The sequence below is a fragment of the Arachis hypogaea genome, chromosome 13 (assembly GCF_003086295.3).
Source record: "Arachis hypogaea cultivar Tifrunner chromosome 13, arahy.Tifrunner.gnm2.J5K5, whole genome shotgun sequence".
In the NCBI taxonomy this organism is placed as follows: domain Eukaryota; kingdom Viridiplantae; phylum Streptophyta; class Magnoliopsida; order Fabales; family Fabaceae; genus Arachis; species Arachis hypogaea.
This window is the reverse complement of record NC_092048.1, coordinates 68830609-68842611: the sequence shown is the minus strand read 5'-3', so window position 1 is coordinate 68842611 and position 12003 is coordinate 68830609. Positions and strand designations below refer to the sequence as shown.

Genomic DNA, 12003 nt, shown 5'->3' with positions numbered 1-12003 from the left:
CCTCTGGAATATCTTGGTTTAATTAATTAATTAAATTTTATTTTAACATTTATTTCAGTTAACTCTTTCTATTTTTCCTTCATTCTAAATGGTCCCGGAAAAAATTTCTTCATTCTAAATTATAACTCGACTCAACTCCGCCAACTTAATGACGTGTTCATGCACAAACGGTTCCAGAGTGGAGTAAATCGCAAGGTTTTGAAACCAGATCAGTTTTCGAATAGTTAGTTACTTATTTACTGGTTTAATCAATTGAGGATTTACACATACAAGTTTTTTTGGCTTATAAGTCTTATAAGTTGGTACAAGTCCAACAAAATATATGCATTATACTTCCACATTCAAGAGTAAATAAATGCATGTTATTCAACCACTTCCTGTTTCTAAAGCGCACTACTCATCATGCATTATGAACGACTCTTCTTCCATGAAAACGAGTTTCTTACCAAATTTGAAGATAATGGAACTTCAAAAATATACCTAAAGGATTACAGAAATACACCAGAATTCACCCAAAAGATTATAGAAATACACCAAAAGAATTACAAAACTACATCCAAAGGATTTAAAAAATACACCCAAAATTCGTTGAAGTACACCTTATGCATAATTCAGAACTCTTTCTTTCTCCTCCTCATCTTCTACTACTGCTTCTTCTTCTTCAAAAACGATTTCAGAGCTTGATGTCAAAAAATAATGAAAATCGAGAATAACGAAGAAAGAAAACAAAGAGAAAAGCACGTAAATGAAGAAGGAGAAAAAAAAAAGCAAGAAACGAAAGAAAAGAAGAAGAGGAAGATGAAAAAGAACGTGTACCAAGAAGAAGAAGGTGCAGTGAAGAAAACAATGGAAATCGAAGAAAGAAAATAGAGAAAAAAAACGAAAGAAAAGAAGAAGAAGAGAAAGAGGAATAGAAACGTGCAGCAAGAAGAAGAAGGTGCAGTAAAAACGTACAGTACAATTCGAAGCGCGTAAGTACGATTTAACTGTTTAATCGATTTAACTGTAGTCTAATAAATTATAAATAAATACTTAAAATATAATTATAATTTAACATAAATTTTAAAATCTTTTAAATTTAAAATATTATATCAATTAAAATCTAACACAATCTTTGACCTTATCAATTATTAACAATTTATCATTTACTAATCATTATATTACCATTGAATTCATTAAAATAGTCACAATAAAAAAAATTCATTGAATTAACCAAACTAATAACAAATATTCGATTATTTATTCATCTAGTTTATTGAGTTAATTCAATTCATCTATTCCTTCATTGAATTAAAAAAATGAGCACAAAAAGCACAACAATGTAGTTTATATACACATGTAACGCATGAATGAGATGAGAAGAAAAATTTGATATAAACTTGATCTGTAGAAAAATTAGAACAGGTGGTGAATTGTGCAGTTCAATTTCAGATGCCAAGAAGCCGAAAGGAGTCCGCCACCACTTTGAGCTGATCTCGATATCTTCTCCATCGCCTCTCATCGGCTCCCACAATTAACGTGTAGTACCTTCCTGCACATATCAATGCACCTTATTAGTTAGCATTAGCATTAGACATGATTGATTGAGTCTATTGTTACTTTATGGAACACTGAGATTTTGCTTGTATGGCAGGTTAGTTACCATTTCCTATAGCAATTGTTGCAAATGAGGCACTTGAGTAATTTGGAGAAGTAAGCACATATTCAAATGAATAGTAATATTTTTCATTTACCGTTTTCTGCCATTCAGAACTCAAATTATCTTTAATTCATCATGATCATATATTTAGTTCTTTCAGATTAGAAATAAAAATCAGTGAAAGCAAACCTCCGGCATGTCATATATTGTTAGTCTTTGATTTGGTGCTGCATATCTATCTATGTTTGACCAAAAACGATACAACCTGCTTAAATGTACAAATTATTTTTTTGAATATCAAAATAAAAATAGTGTGTATAAAGATTTGTAGACAACAATATGCAGCAACATCACCTCTTCCAATGGGACCCATATATCTCGGATGTCTTTCTTCTCAGTTGGTATGAACCTCACCCTCACATTTTGCAACTTTAGGTATCTATCTTTGAATGCAGAATCATGAGCCATGAAGTCAAATTCCTACAGATTAAAGGACAATCATTCATTCATTCACTCTTTGGAAACATTATCTATATATCTGTTTCTATTGGATTGGATTATCATGCAAACTCACCTTCCAAGTAATTGGCGCTAATTCTCTAACTACACATACCTCCAGAAATGCAGTCACAAACTCACAATCCAAGCACAATTAATCACAAAACACAAAGCAGCACATCACTATACAAAATAATCACAACCCACAAAACAGTAGAATACTGAACAGAGCATAAAAAAACACAATCATAATCACCTGCAGAGTATGACGAGAACAATATCTTCAAAACACGAAACACATTCAATAACAATATCTTCAAAGCACTAACCTTCGATCTGAAAAAGTTGGCCAGCACTTAACTATTAAAGGAAAAATGATTAATCTTATATTATTAGATCTCATCTCACATCATTGAAAATATTGATGATGACTAATTGATGGCTAAACATCACAAATTCTGCTGGCCCTCTAGCAATCCTTGTGATTTTATGTCTAGTAGGAGCGATTTGATATACGGTCGGGGTAATTTGTGAGGAAAAATAATGAGTTAGGGAATGTGAATTCGCGTTCATTCTGTGGTTCTTTTTTTTTACTATATTTTTCATTCTCATTTTTTTAGTGTTCTTTTTGTTCTATTTTATTAAAAAAAAAAGTTACTGAAAAAATAATGAATAATAGAGTTAGTTTAAAAGTATATTATAATGGTCAATTATTTTTTCAGACACTTGAAGGTATAAGATTTATTTGTGAAAATCTATGTGATATTGTTGTTCCTTTTATAATATTATTTGAGGAACTAAAAGGTATAATTTGTGAAAGAATTGATCCTTAAATATTGAAAAGAGTGACTAATATTTTGTATAGGTATCCTGTACCAGTGTTTAGTAAGTTCATACATTTCGAGATAAAATATGTCACTGATAACGCAACGATACAAGAAATATTTTCAATATATCATGAAAGTCGATAAGAGGTATGTCATTGATGAAACAATGATGCAAGAATGAGAGAGGGCACTTACTTTAAGAAATTAGGGAATAGGGTTATGAGAGAGGGCGAGAGAGGGTGAGAGAGAGGGAGGTGGGAAACCATCGGACGGGGTGGGTTGCGATAACAACTTCTAGATAAAGATCCGAGGGTTTGGAACCGAGATGAGTATCTTCGACTGGAACAGGATTCTTTCACCGTTTTTGTAGACAGGCTACCGGTAGACATATCGAAACAAGAATTATTTGGTTTGTTTTCATGGACAGGAAGGATTAATGACATTTACCTCTCCAGAAGTGGAGTGGTGTACCTCTTTGCTTTCATCCGATATACCACAAAAGGTGGTGCTTTGAAAGCAATTTCAGAAATGAATCGCTTGTGCTTACGGGGGAAGGAGATCTTCGTAGGGGAGGCTAAGTACAGGAGGGACATGTCTAAAGGAAAGAGGACACTGGAAAATGCAGATACCAGGAGAGAACCAGACAAAAAGAAGATCGAAGGGGGGAAATCTCAGATCGAACATGGTTGTTCTTTGGGAGATAGAGTGGTTGCTAGAGGGTTAAGAATGGTTCCGACTGAGAGCCAACCGGGTGGAAGCAAAGCTTTGGAAAATGTAAGTGATCCGCACGCAAGTAGTCTGCTGAAGGACGGAAAGGGCTCGGGGGTAAGGATAATCCAGGCTTCGATGGTAGAGAATAACTGGGCTTGGTTGAAGCGGAGCATTGTTGGAAGTACTATGCAGGCCATTGATTTCCAGTTATTAAGTGCCGTAGCTCGAACGGAATGGCCTAAAGTCGTAAAGGTTTGTGCATTGGGAGCATACAAAGCCTTGTTAGTTTTTGATAGTACACACAGTGTGGACGAGGCGCTCACTATCCACATGACTAATCTCTTGAAGTTTTTTAATCGAGTAGGACGCTGGAGTGAGCATGATCATTGTGACAAGAGACGAGTATGGATTGAGTGTATCGGAGTTCCATTACATACGTGGTCTGAAGCTACGTTTCGTGAGATTGGTGAACAATGGGGAGAGGTAGTGATGTGCGAGCGCGCAACAATGTCTTGCTTGTCGTTTGGCGCCGGTCGTGTGTTGATTGATACGCCAAGGTTTGATATTATTCATGAGAAGATATGCATGTACGTAGGCTGGTGCAAGAAATTGTGATCTTAGGCAACGGCGTCAAAAATTCTGTACGCACGTCTTAATAAATTGTTTTTCATTCACAACTTCGATACAACTAACCAGCAAGTGCACTGGGTCGTCCAAGTAATAAACCTTACGTGAGTAAGGGTCGATCCCACGGAGATTATTGGTATGAAGCAAGCTATGGTCACCTTGTAGATCTTAGTCAGGCGGATATCAAAAGGTTATGGAGTTTTCGAACATAAATAATAAATAGATAGAAAATAAGGATAGAAACACTTATGTATATCATTGGTGAGAATTTCAGATAAGCGTATAGAGATGCATTCGTTCCTCTGAATCTCTTCTTTCCTGCTGTCTTCATCCAATCAATCTTACTCCTTTCCATGGCTGGCTTTATGTAAGGACATCACCGTTGTCAATGGCTACTTTTTATCCTCTCTGGAAAATGGTCCGATGCGCTGTCACTGCATGGCTAATCGTCTGGAGGCATCACCCTTGTCAATGGCTGCATCCTATCCTCTTGTGAAAATGGTCCAAATGCTCTGTCACAGCACGGCTAATCATCTGAGGTTCTCAATCATACTGGAATAGGATTCACCCTCCTTTTGCGTCTGTCATTACGCCCAGCACTTGCGAGTTTGAAGTTCGTCATAGTCATTCAATCCCAGAGTCTTACTCGGAATACCACAGACAAGGTTTAGACTTTCCGGACTCTCATGAATGCCGCCATCAATCTAGCTTATACCACGAAGATTCTGATTAAGAGATCCAAGAGATACTCATTCAATCTAAAGTAGAACGGAAGTGGTTGTCAGGCACGCGTTCATAGGGAATGATGATGATTGTCACGTTCATCACATTCAGGTTGAAGTGCGAATGAACATCTTAGAAGTGGAACAAGTTGAATTGAATAAAAAAACAGTAGTACTTTGCATTAATCTTTGAGGAACAGCAGAGCTCCACACCTTAATCTATGGAGTGTAGAAACTCTACCGTTGAAAATACATAAGTGAAAGGTTCAGGCATGGCCGAATGGCCAGCCCCCATGATCTAAGAACAAAACGTCCCAGGATGTCTAATACAATAGTAAACAGTCCTATTTATACTAAACTAGTTACTAGGGTTTACAGAAGTAAGTAATTGATGCATAAATCCACTTCCGAGGCCCACTTGGTGTGTGCTTGGGCTGAGCTTGAATGTTACACGTGCAGAGGCTCTTTCTGGAGTTGAACGCCAGGTTGTAACGTATTTCTGGCGTTCAACTCTGGTTTGTGACGTGTTTTTGGCGTTTAACTCCAGACAGCAGCGTAGAACTGGCGTTCAACGCCCTTTTACATCATCTAAACTCGGCCAAAGTATGTACTATTATATATTTCTGGAAAGCCCGGGATGTCTACTTTCCAACGCAATTGGAATCTCGCCATTTTGAGTTCTGTAGCTCCAGAAAATATACTTTGAGTGCAGGGAGGTCAGAATCCAACAGCATCAGCAGTCCTTCTTCAACTTCTGAATCTGATTTTTGGTCAAGTCCCTCAATTTCAGCCAGAAAATACCTGAAATCACAGAAAAACACACAAGCTCATAGTAAAGTCCAGAAATGTGAATTTAACATAAAAACTAATGAAAACATCCCTAAAAGTAACCAGATTCTACTAAAAACATACTAAAAACAGTGCCAAAAAGCGTATAAATTATCCGCTCATCACAACACCAAACTTAAATTGTTGCTTGTCCCCAAGCAACTGAAAATCAAATAGGATAAAAAGAAGAGAATATACTATAAATTCCAAACTATCAATGAAACATAGCTCCAATTAAATGAGCGGGACTTGTAGCTTTTTGCCTCTTGAATAGTTTTGGCATCTCACTTTATCCATTGAAGTTCAGAATGATTGGCATCTATAGGAACTCAGAGTTCAGATAGTGTTATTGATTCTCCTAGTTCAGTATGATGATTCTTGAACACAGCTATTTTATGAGTCTTGGCCGTGGCCCTAAGCACTTTGTTTTCCAGTATTACCACCGGATACATAAATGCCACAGACACATAACTGGGTGAACCTTTTCAGATTGTGACTCAGCTTTGCTAAAGTCCCCAATTAGAGGTGTCCAGGGTTCTTAAGCACACTCGTTTTTTGCTTTGGACCTTGACTTTAACCGCTCAGTCTCAAGTTTTCACTTGACACCTTCACGCCACAAGCACATGGTTAGGGACAGCTTGGTTTAGCCGCTTAGGCCAGGATTTTATTCCTTTAGGCCCTCCTATCCACTGATGCTCAAAGCCTTGGGATCCTTTTTATTACCCTTGCCTTTTGGTTTTTAAGGGCTGCTGGCTTTTTGCTCTTGCCTCTTGGTTTTAAGAGCTTTTGGCTTTTTTTGCTTGCTTTTTCTTTTTCTTTCTAATTTTTTTTTGCTCTTTTTTTTTTATTTTTTTTTCTGCAAGCTTTGTTCATTGCTGCTTTTTCTTGCTTCAAGAATCATTTTTATGATTTTTCAGATTATCAAATAACATGTCTCCTTGTCATCATTCTTTCAAGAGCCAACATATTTAACATTCTTAAACAACAACTTCAAAAGACATATGCACTGTTCAAGCATTCATTCAGAAAACAAGAAGCATTGTCACCACATCAACATAATTAAACTAAGTTCAAGGATAAATTCGAAACTCATGTACTTCTTGTTCTTTTGAATTAAAACATTTTTCATTTAAGAGAGGTGATGGATTCATAGGACATTCATAACTTTAAGACAAAGTTACTAAATACTAATGACCATGTAATGAAGACACAAAGATGGATAAGCACTTAAGATAGAAAAAACGAAAAACAGAGAATGTAAGAACAAGGAATGAGTCCACCTTAGTGATGGTGGCGTTTCCTTCTTGAGGAACCAATGATGTCCTTAAGCTCTTCTATGTCTGTTCCTTGTCTTTGTTGCTCCTCCCTCATTGCTTTTTGATCTTCTCTTATTTCATGAAGGATGATGGAGTGCTCTTGATGTTCCACCCTCAATTGTCCCATGTTGGAACTTAATTCTCCTAGGGAGGTGTTGATTTGCTCCCAATAGTTTTGTGGAGGAAAATGCATTTGAGGCATCTCCGGGATCTCATGGTGATGAGCTTCATGCGTCTCTTGAGATTCATGAATGAGCTCTCTTGCTTGCTCCATCCTTTTCTTAGTGATGGGCTTCTCTTTCTCAATGGGAATGTCTCCTTCTCTGAAAGCTCCAGCCGAGTAACATAGATGGCAAATAAGATGAGGAAAAGCTAGCCTTGCCCCAGGAGAGGGCTTTTCGGCTATTTTGTAGAGTTCAAGGGAGATAACTTCATGAACTTCTACTTCTTCTCCAATCATGATGCTATGAATCATCATGGCCCGATCCACAGTAACTTCAGATCGGTTGCTAGTGGGGATGATGGAGCGTTGGATGAACTCCAACCATCCTCTAGCCACAGGCTTGAGGTCCAGTCTTCTTAATTGAACCGGCTTGCCTTTGGAGTCAATCTTCCATTGAGCTCCTTCCACACATATGTCCATGAGGACTTGGTCCAACCTTTGATTAAAGTTGACCCTTCTAGTGTAGGGGCGTGCATCTCCTTGCATCATAGGCAAGTTAAACGCCAACCTCACATTTTCCGGACTAAAATCTAAGTACTTCCCCCGAACCATTGTAATATAATTCTTTGGGTTTGGGTTCTTACTTTGATCATGGTTCCTAGTGATCCATGCATTGGCATAGAACTCTTAAACCATTAGGATGCCAACTTGTTGGATGGGGTTTGTTAGAACTTCCCAACCTCTTCTTTGGATTTCATGTCGGATCTCCGGATACTCATTCTTCTTAAGCTTGAAAGGGACCTCGGGGATCACCTTCTTCTTGGCCACAACATCATAGAACTGGCCTTGATGAGCTTTGGAGATGAATCTTTCCATCTCCCATGACTCGGAGGTGGAAGCTTTTGTCTTCCCTTTCCCTTTTCTAGAGGATTCTCCGGTCTTGGGTGCCATCAATGGTAATGGAAAAACAAAAAGCTTATGCTTTTACCACACCAAACTTAGAATATTGCTCACCCTCGAGCAAGAGAAGAAAGAATAGATGAAGAAGAAGAAGAAAATATGGAGGAGAGGGGGGAGGGGTGTATTCGGCTAAGAAGAGAAGAGAGGGTTGTGTTGTGTGAAAATGAAGAAGAATGGAGGGCTATATATAGGGAAAGGAGGGGGGTTAATTTCGGCCATATAGGGTGGGTTTGGGTGGGAAATTGATTTTGAATTTTGAAGGTAGGTGGAGTTTATGAGTTAGGTTTATGGGGAAGAGTGGATGGATGTGAGTGGTGAAGTGGTGATGGGGAAGAGAGATTAAGGTGATTGGTGAAGAGTTTTGGGGAAGAATGTTTATGGGATTGTGTGAAAGAGGGGTGAGAAGAAGTGAGTGGAGGTAGGTAGGGATCCTGTGGGGTCCACAGATCCTGAGGTGTTCAAGAATTTACAACCTTGCACCAAATTAGGCATGCAAAATGCCCTTGCACACAACTCTGGGCGTTCAGCACCAGATTGGTGCTTGTTCTGGGCGTTCAGCGCCAGCTCTTCTCCAGGGTGCAATTCTGGCGTTCAAACGCCCAGATGCTGCCCATTTTAGGCGTTCAGCGCCAGAACCATGCTCTGTTCTGGCGTTGAACGCCAGCCAGATGCTTCTTACTGGCGTTTAAACGCCAGTAAGGTCTTCCTCCAGGGTGTGATTTTTCTTCTGCTGTTTTTGATTCCGTTTTCAATTTTTATATTTATTTTGTGACTTCACATGATCATGAACCTAATAAAACATGAAAGAATAAGAAAAATAAAATTAGATAAATAAAAATTGGGTTGCCTCCCAACAAGCGCTTCTTTAATGTCAATAGCTTGACAGTGGGCTCTCATGGAGCCTCACAGATGTTCAGAGCATTGTTGAGACTTCCCAACACCAAACTTAGAGTTTGGTTGTGGCCTCCCAACACCAAACTTAGAGTTTGACTGTGGGGGCTCTGGTTGACTCTGCAGAGGAAGAAGGTTACTGTGCCTCTTTTCCATGTTTACAGAAGGATAACCTTGAGTTGTAAACACAAGGGAGTCCCCATTCAATTGAAGGACTAATTCACCTCTGTCAACATCAATCACAGCTCTTGCTGTGGCTAGGAAGGGTCTTCCAAGGATGATGAATTCATCCTCATCCTTCCCAGTATCTAGGACTATGAAATCAGCAGGGATGTAAAGGCCTTCGACCTTTACTAATACGTCCTCTACTTGTCCATAAGCCTGTTTTCTTGAATTGTCTGCCATCTCTAATGAGATTTTAGCAGCTTGCACCCCATAGATTCCCAGTTTCTCTATTACAGAGAGGGGCATGAGGTTTATCCCTGACCCAAGGTCACATAGAGCCTTCTCAAAGGTCATGGTGCCTATGGTACAAGGTATTAAGAACTTTCCAGGATCCTGTTTCTTCTGAGGCAATGTCAGTTGATCCAGATCACTTAGTTCATTGGTGAACAAGGGAGGTTCATCTTCCCAAGTCTCAATACCAAATAATTTGGCATTCAGCTTCATGATTACACCAAGGTACTTGGCAACTTGCTCTTCAGTAACATCCTTATTTTCTTCAGAAGAGGAATACTCATCAGAGCTCATGAAGGGCATAAGGAGGTTCAATGGAATCTCTATGGTCTCTAGATGAGCCTCAGACTCCTTTGGTTCCTCAAAGGGAAACTCCTTATTGATCACTGGACGTCCCAGGAGGTCTTCCTCACTGGGATTCACGTCCTCCCTTTCCTCTTTGGGTTCGGCCATGATGGTTATGTCAATGGCCTTGCACTCTCCTTTTGGATTTTCTTCTGTATTGCTTGGGAGAGTACTAGGAGGGATTTCAGTGATCCTTTTACTCAGTTGGCCCACTTGTGCCTCCAAATTTCTAATGGAGGATCTTGTTTCATTCATGAAACTTACAGTGGCCTTAGATAGATCAGAGACTAAGTTTGCTAAATTAGATGTATTTTGTTCAGAGTTCTCTGTCTATTGCTGAGTGGATGATGGAAAAGGTTTACTATTGTTAAACCTATTTCTTCCACCATTATTAAAGCCTTGTTGAGGCCTTTGTTGATCCTTCCATGAGAGATTTGGGTGATTTCTCCATGAGGGGTTATAGGTGTTTCCATAAGGTTCACCCATGTAATTCACCTCTGCTATTGCAGGGTTTTCAGGATCATAAGCTTCTTCTTCAGAAGTTGCCTCTTGAGTACTGTTGGATGCAGCTTGCATTCCATTCAGACTCTGAGAAATCATATTGACTTGCTGAGTCAATATTTTATTCTGAGCCAATATGGCATTCAGAGTATCAATTTCAAGAACTTCCTTCTTCTGAGGCGTCCCATTACTCACAGGATTCCTCTCAGAAGTGTACATGAACTGGTTATTAGCAACCATGTCAATGAGTTCTTGAGCTTCTACAGGCATTTTCTTTAGGTGTATGGATCCACCTACAGAAGTATCTAATGACATTTTATCCAATTCAGATAGACCATCATAGAATATATCCAGTATGGTCCATTCTGAAAGCATGTCAGAAGGACACTTTTTGGTCAGTCCTTTGTATCTCTCTCAAGCTTCATAGAGAGATTCACCTTCTTTTTGTCTGAAGGTCTGAACATCCACTCTAAGCTTACTCAGCTTTTGAGGAGGAAAGAACTTGGCTAAGAAAGCCTTGACCAGCTTATCACAAGAGTTCAGGCTATCTTTGGGCTGAGAGTCCAACCACACTCTAGCTCTGTCTCTTACAGCACAAGGGAAAAGTATGAGCCTGTAGACTTCAGGATCTACTCCATTAGTCTTAACAGTATCACAGATCTGCAAGAATTCAGTTAAGAACTGAAAAGGATCTTCAGATGGAAGTCCATGAAACTTACAGTTCTGCTGCATCAGAGAAACTAATTGAGGTTTCAGCTCAAAATTGTTTGCTCCAATGGCAAGAATGGAGATGCTTCTTCCATGTAAATTGGAATTAGGTGCAGTAAAGTCACCGAGCATCCTCCTTGCATTATTATTATTTTCGGCTGCCATTTCTTCTTCTTATTCGAAAATTTCTGAAAGGTGCTTACTGGATTGTTGTAATTTAGCTTTTCTTAGTTTCCTCTTCAGAGTCCTTTCAGGTTCTGGATCTGCTTCAACAAGAATGTTCTTGTCCTTGCTCCTGCTCATATGAAAAAGAGGGAACAGAAAAATAATAATAATAGGGATCCTTTTTACCTAAGTATAGAGGTCCCTGTGTGAGTAGAAGAAAAGAAGAGTAATGTCAAGAAAGAAACACAAGTGTGAGGAGAGCAGAGATATGAGATGAAGAGAAGTGTTAGTAGATAAATAATAAAATAGAAGGAGATGAGAGAGAAAGAGAATTTTCGAAAATTATTTTTGAAAAAGAGTTAGTGATTTTCGAAAATAGTTTTTGAAAAAGGTTAGTAATTTTTGAAAATTAAAATAAAAAATTAAAATAATTAGTTAATTAAAAAGAAATTTTGAAAAAGACGGAAGATATTTTCGAAAATTAGAGAGAGAGTTAGTTAGGTAGTTTTGAAAAAGATAAGAAACAAACAAAAAGTTAGTTAGTTAGTTGCAACAAATTTTGAAAATCAATTTTGAAAAGATAAGAAGATAAGAAGTTAGAAAGGATATTTTAAAATCAAATTTTTGAAAAAGATAAGATAAGAAG

At 38.4% G+C, this 12003-nt stretch overlaps 1 non-coding gene and 1 pseudogene across 1 annotated transcript; one reads left to right on the top strand and one right to left on the bottom strand.

The window, feature by feature from the left end:
- Positions 1 to 1427: 1427 nt before the first annotated feature.
- LOC112735947 (photosynthetic NDH subunit of lumenal location 1, chloroplastic-like) overlaps positions 1428 to 12003 on the bottom strand; it is a 30974-nt pseudogene continuing 20398 nt past the window's right edge.
- Positions 10854 to 10961, top strand: LOC112739485 (small nucleolar RNA R71). Its single transcript, XR_003170421.1, has one exon. It is a non-coding gene; the product is annotated as a small nucleolar RNA R71 (small nucleolar RNA).